The 6,895-nt window shown below is 45.9% G+C and overlaps 1 protein-coding gene across 1 annotated transcript in view; it reads right to left on the bottom strand.

The window, feature by feature from the left end:
- Positions 1 to 6,895, bottom strand: part of WDFY1 (WD repeat and FYVE domain containing 1) — a 28,199-nt gene that overhangs the window by 20,981 nt on the left and 323 nt on the right. The gene's annotated exons all lie outside the window — the stretch shown is intronic.

The following is a 6,895-nucleotide window of genomic DNA, read 5'->3' as shown; positions in this document are numbered from 1 at the left end:
CTCGCCCCCCCCCCCCCCCCCGACTCAGGAGGCACCAGTCACCCCTGGGTTTTTAATAGTGCAGAATCAGATGCTCAGAAAAAGGGAAAGGGAGACCTTGAGAATTTGATCGAGTCAGCAGAATAGTGGAAAACTTGTTAAAACATCCTGGATATATTTGAAGAGGGCTCCATCAGGAAAAAAAAAAAATCCAACTTTAAAGTAACTCAAGTAGATAAGCATCCTTTAAAGTTTCTCTCTCAAGCAGAAGCTAAATCTTCTGCTTCTTCCAAGCTACTGTTCACCTTCTGTTATGAATCCATGAATAACAAACTTGAGCTTGTTTACAGTGGTATACTGGAACTATTTAGATTATGCCCTGAAGGAACAAGGAAGTCTGAAATTACAGGATTCTGCCACTGAAGTGTTATCAAACAAAGTCAGAAACTAATAGTGGTGTTCTCAAGTGGACTAATGAAATTTTTTTTTTTAAAGTTTGAACTTACATAAACATAAGACTGATTAAATGTAAAAGTTACTCATGCAGATCTGTTAGTTAACTAAGATAATTTAGTTACAATAAATAGAGAAGGAGGGTAAGCCTATGCAGACAACTAGTACATTCCAGCTTGGCCCAGTGCGTTAAGATTCTAACCTAAAATTATGCTTAAGCTCAGCAGGCTTTTCAGGTTAGTACATTAATATAAGAGCTGCCATACATCCTCCAGCCTGGTCGTTTTGCATTTGCATTACATGACAAGCTCTGAGGTATGGCTGGACACCATTCTCCTGCCCCAAGACTACTGCTTTATTCAGTTCAAAGCCTAGAGAGCAAGCTATTGTACAAACGAGCTTTCATTCAGCATCCATCCTCATGCACTGCACACTTCCCAAGCGCATCATCATGCAGTGTATCAAAAAATGTCATGCAGTTAAAAATGACATGGCTTCCCTACCATCCTGCCTGCTGCATGAACCAGATGCTAAATTTTGTTTCATTAAATGAGAGACATGAGGATTCTTAGCAATATACCCCTTCCATTTAGGCCCAAGTTTTTGAAGTCAGCAAACAGTAAATTTAAGCAGCCAGACGTAAAAAACAGACTTTTTTTACCCACTGCTTTAGACAACTTCTAGGCTCACAACACTGGTTTGAATAAATTCAAACCCCTTCCACTTCTGACCAGAGCCCTTCAGTTACCTTTGTTTTCTGCTGACTGTCAGAATAAACCGTTGGTAACCATACCAAATAGAGAAAAATGCACAGGAGATTTTGCACGTACAGTAGCCTTTGTTTCCTCCCAAGACTCTTGTACATTATACTGAGCTTGGAAACTGTGTTGTGCTTCCATGGTTTGCCAGCTATTTGCTAATCAAGTAATATCTTGAGCATGCAGTTTATACTTAGCCTTATGAACACACAGTTCCTCTCAAACACAAGAGCTGAAGTCACAAAATTGGCAAAACTGTGCCTCAGAAAGTTTTTCCTTAATTGATGCAAGTTAAGCAGTGAACTAATAATTGGTGTGCATTTTTCAGTCAGTTACGGATGACAGATTTATTGCTGAGGGCAGAGTATTACATATACAATTCTAAACAGCACAACAAAAACCTGAAGAGATTCCCTTAAGTAATGAAATTTCAACATATGGTGCATAATTAATCAACATTTCCATTTCCCCACTGGCAACTATGGTATGTTCAACTTTTTTAAGGGGGGGGGGGGGGGGGGGAGGAGAAAATGAACTTCTTGGTAGACAAGGGTCTAGTCCATAAACAAGGGTCTTGGATTGAGTGCTCCTATAATTCTCTTTCCACAGTCTCCTCACACTTGAAGGCTCTTCATCTGAGCTCCGCAACTATACAGCCAAAAATCCCCCAATCTTTCTTGAGATCCAGTTTCAGTTCAAGTTTTATTTAAGGAAACAACTCATGTTCAATACCCATCAGAATTTGGTTGGAGCTCAAGTTTCCCTTATGCAAGCTAGAAATAAATACTAGCTTACCTCAAAGTATGCTGAAAGACCAACTTTATTAGCATCTTTAAAAAAAAAAAAGTGGGGCCCATTAGTCAAGAGACACTTTAGAAGCACATGATTCAATTAAGCTGAATGGTTCTTCCAAATATTTTTGAGCTAGTTTAAGTGGCTACATTGAAATTGAAGTCTTGATACCAAGGAACAAAATCCTGGTGAAAACATATTACAGTTCATAGCTAGAAAAATGAAATTCATTTCTGGATCTACACTGCACTGTGAACAAAGTGCACTGAAAAGAAAAAACAAAAAACAAAAGGCAAAGAAAAACAAAACAAAACAAAACCCCACATGTTAAAGGATTGTAACAGGTAGTGCTACATAACATTTACTGTTACCTCATAATGGGATCAACAAGAACACTTTTCTCTTAATGGGTTATTGAACAAGTGTGATGTTACTTGTATGCCTAAAGACTTGTATGCTCAAAATGTCCTAAAGACATTTTGAGCATGGAAAAGTTGATGGGTCCAGTGGAACCCCCAACTTCTGCATTTCAGTTACTCCTACCAATAAAAAAGTTATAATTGTCATTATTTACTCTCAAAAGATAAGACCAACGTTGGGGGGAGGGGGCAAAGAAGAAAGAGGAGGCATGTTAGATGGCCATATAAACATTGTCCGAGCACTTCGGATCCCCCTTTTGTATTTGTATGACCAACACTGCAATGAAAGTTTAAAAATCATTCCACTGCTGTGGGCAGAGAAGGCAGACACCATGATAGTATGGGATTTCTAAAATGCAACACAAAGATGCAACTGCAGCTCATACAGCCAAGCTAGCTCAGGCTGCCATACTTTGCACTGCCATAGCTACACTGCTTTCAGTTGCACAAGTCAGCCTGGGCCACAGCCACACTACACTTAGTGCCTTAGCTAGTCAGTTTAATATCCAATTCAGACATATCTGTACAAGCTGCAATGCCAACCTTGGACAATGTAGATGTACCCCAAAGTCACACAGGGAGTCTACAGCAGCAGCCTCCAAACTTTTTAAGTAGGGGATCACCTTTGGCATTTAAAAGCACCCCAAGATCTATCATGCACTGCCACCCTGCCCCTCCACTCCATCCAGCAGTTAAGTCTGTGGGGAGGGAAGGGAGGGGCGGATAGAGGCAGAAGGAGAAAAAAATTATTTGGGGGCACACCTCCCCAGCAAGCAAGTCCTGCCTGGCCAGGGCCCCACTCAGCTTACCCCTGCTCCTGCCTCTGCAGCACTGCCCCTGACCATGGGGGCCTTGATCTAGCCCCTAACCCTTCCCTCCCCCATGGACTGATCTGCTGGGCTGGGGCATATACATGCATACACGTGGACACTCAGCCCCCCGCACCAGCCTCAGATTGACTCCAAGAGGCTCTAAGATCTACCGGTGGATCAAGATCTACTGGTTGGTGACCACTGGTCTACAGCATGGCAAAGAACTGAACCCAGGGTTTTAATGTCCAAGGCTGGAACTCCAACAATAGTCACCTAGTCCCTAAGAAAACTTACTTTCCATGTTGCTTCTTTCAAAGAATATTCTGGAAGACAAGCTACCAGGCAACACCTGGCACCTATCCCTCCCCCCAACAAATATCACCAATTCATTTTGTAACTAGATTTATACCTAGCTACATAAAATGCCATTTTTCTACAACCTCTAAGCTACTGCCTCAAAGTCAAATCCTGGTTAAAAAAAAAAAAAAAACAAAAACAAAAAAACCCAAACCATCAGCAATCAAGTCAACTTCTATAGGTCCAGAATTTGGTTATGTACAAATACACTACTGAAGCTATAGACAAATACTACAGTGAATGCACTAAACAGCTGACATTTAAAGAAACTGCTGAGACAAATGCCTGCAGAATAAGTACCAAGAACCCTATAATCTCTCTCTCAAGTTGCCTTTTTAAGCTTTCCGTAATCCACATAACATTTCATATTGGTGCTCCTTTAGTGTTTCACCCATCTCATGAGCAGGGATCCTGCTTCCCACCCCCCCCAATTTAAAAAAAAAAAAAAAAAAAGGTCACAAATTCTGATTCCCGCCCCCACCAAGTCTATGATTAAGATGAAAGGCCCCTCCACAGACCCTGCTGGTGCCCCTCACTCTGCACCCCCCCAGCCCTGCTGGTGGTGCCCCTCACTTCCCCCCTCCCCCCACACACAGCCCCTGCTCCCTCAGCCCTGCCAGAGGGGGCTCCCAGCTGCCAGGGCTATGGGGCCAGGGACCTGGGTCCGCAGCCCCCTGCCCCCAGTAGGAGGCAGCAGCTGCTGCAGTGAAGCACAAATCAGCCCTGCCCCGCCCCTCTGCTACAGGCTCCGGCAGGATGGGCTAGCTCCCCATCATTGTGCACATGCCCAGGGAGGCGGGGAGAACCCACACCCCACAGATCTGTGCACAGGGCAGGTGTGATGCAGCGCTGCAGGGAAGGGCGAGACCACATAGGAAAGTTGCTTGCCGCTGTGAGCTCTGCACTGCCCTTGAGACATCCCCCATGTGTGTGGCACCAGTGAGTGGCACAACCCTGCACCACCACCTGGCTCCGGTGCTGCTGTGCACGTAGGGGATGCATCACCAGGGCACTACATAGCTCGCAGCAGCAAGCAACTTTCCTGCGCAGCCCTACTCTTCCCTGCAGTGCCAGGTCACACCTGCTAGGCTGGAGGGCAGCAAGGTGGGGAGCTCAATCCCACAGCAAGCATCCTGTGCCTGCCCCCACCCTGTGCACAGGTCTGGGGGGTACGGGTCTCCCCCTCACCCCAGGAGTATGCACAGAGGCAGGGAGCTGGCCCTACCCCTTCCCCACCCCTGGAATGAGCCACCAGCAGCCGTCCTGCTCCCTGCCGGGTCCTGTGGCCCCAGGCCCCAAGGCCTGCACACCACACAGCTGGGCAGCAGCATCCCCAGTCCTGTCCAACTCCTTCCCTTCCTAGGGGGGCCTCAATCCCCTCTGCCCTGCCCCCACTTACCTGTGGAAGCTGTTCTCCAGGCTGCCTGGGGCCATGGGCATTTTCATGCCTGTGGTCCCCCGTGCCTGACTGCCCTTCTCCTGCTCCCTCCCAGCCCCCTGCAAGCTGGAAGTCTGTCAGCCTGCAGAGGGCTCACTGCAAGATAGCAAAATCCACTGTTTTTTCTGCTAAAATGAGAAATCTTCATTTTCCTCCAGTAAAGGGGAAAATCTGTGTTTTACTTTGTTTTTCCGTGGGAAGTGGAAAAATCTCTGCTCACACAGGTGCTTAGATAAATAGATTAAAAACTGGCTTGGCTTCTGACTTGATGCTGTCATACAAAATCAGTTAGCTACACTTTACACTTCAAAGTGTTTCCGAAAGCAGAATCTACAGCCTACCTGTTCAGAGTCAACAGCAACAGTAGAGCTGTGGTAACTCATATCCTGCTTTTTCTATGTTTCTGCTTTCTTTGCATAGGCCTTCCTATTACTGCTGCTGAATAAAGGAGGCATGTGTCTACTGCACATTACTGAACGCTTCATTTAGATCCTTTCCTCCCCACCCCACCCCCACCAACTTTTGCAAGTTCCAGAAGTAGCTCTGTAAATTGCAGCAGAGGGCATGTATCAATCAGTCACTGCAGCCTTTATTCCCTATCTCCCTGAAGTCTGCCTCTACTTCCTAATTTGAGGAGGTGGATTTACAAGATGGAAGAACTATAATGGAAGAGTTCACATACCGAGGTTTCTGACCCATTTTACCATAGCTGCCAACAAGGCTGCACTGGGTTTTCAGAAGAGAATAAAGACTGTAGATGAAGACAAGATTTAGAACCTGCTGCCATGAGGAAGCTGTAAATCAAACCAGTGTGGTTAACAATCTCAGCAATGAACAAAACAAAAAGTTTAATCTCAAGCAGCTTTTTCCAAGTTCTGGCACAGAAACTATTGCTTGTAAGAACTAGCTCGGAGGCCACTGAATCGAAGAACACCTTCCCCCAAATGAAATAATAGTAATAAGTGGTAGTGCAGTGCCACTAAATGTAATATGGCTTATATATACGCTGCATCATCTTGCTGTCCAAGAAAAATTCAGAATTTAAAAACATTTCATCTTAGCCCATAATTTTCAGATAGGCAGTTAGCCAAGTGAGTCTGAAGTCAAGCAGAAGGCAGCTGAATTTAAAAAAGCCGGAAGATTGTCATCTCACATCATACTTAAAGGACTTGGTCTACTTCACACTAGTGAAGTTTTGCCAGGATACTCAGGTGTGAAAAAGATCACACTTTTTAGCCCCCTTAGCTAAACTAGCAGAAGTTAGATGTGCAACTACATCTGTGCCGAGGAGGTTCTGCCAAAAATCGCTCCAGCCACAGGGACACTGTAGTCTTGACAAGCCTTTCTTGGCAGGGCTCTCCCCATTCGGGTTGTCATAGATCAGACCCAGACCCCCTCCCCAAACTGACTGCCCTCTGAGCAGGAGCGCGAGGGCTGGTGCCTGCGCCGAGGCCCTCAGCAGTACTGCAGCAGGCCCAGGTGCTGCCCAGCTCCACCCGTGACCCGGTGGGGCTCTCAGGCACCTGCCAAAGGAAGTGAGCCACTAATCTGCACGTGTACATTTTCCAGTTGGTCTAATAAAAGGTATCATTTTAGAACCAAGAGTTCTAGTTTTTTTGTAGGTCAACATTGAAACATGAGGTGCTCACGAGAATCACCCTCACCGCCTTCTGCCTCTTCCTCATAAGAGAGAGGTTAAACTCACACCAACGTCTTGCTTAACCCCAAAGAAAGTCTCAGCAGTACACTGAAGGAGGGAGGGGGGGTGGTAATAAGTGCCATCGCTCTTCAGGTGAAGGTACTAAACCCCCAAGAGCCGAGAAAGAGCGGCTGGCGCTTGGGAGCTTCAATCTCAGCCACCGAGTCGGTGCGACACGCCGAGCATGC

The sequence above is a fragment of the Alligator sinensis genome, unplaced genomic scaffold (assembly GCF_000455745.1).
Source record: "Alligator sinensis unplaced genomic scaffold, ASM45574v1 scaffold596_1, whole genome shotgun sequence".
Taxonomy (NCBI): domain Eukaryota; kingdom Metazoa; phylum Chordata; order Crocodylia; family Alligatoridae; genus Alligator; species Alligator sinensis.
The sequence above is the reverse complement of the archived record's forward strand: the minus strand, read 5'-3'. Positions and strand labels throughout refer to the sequence as shown.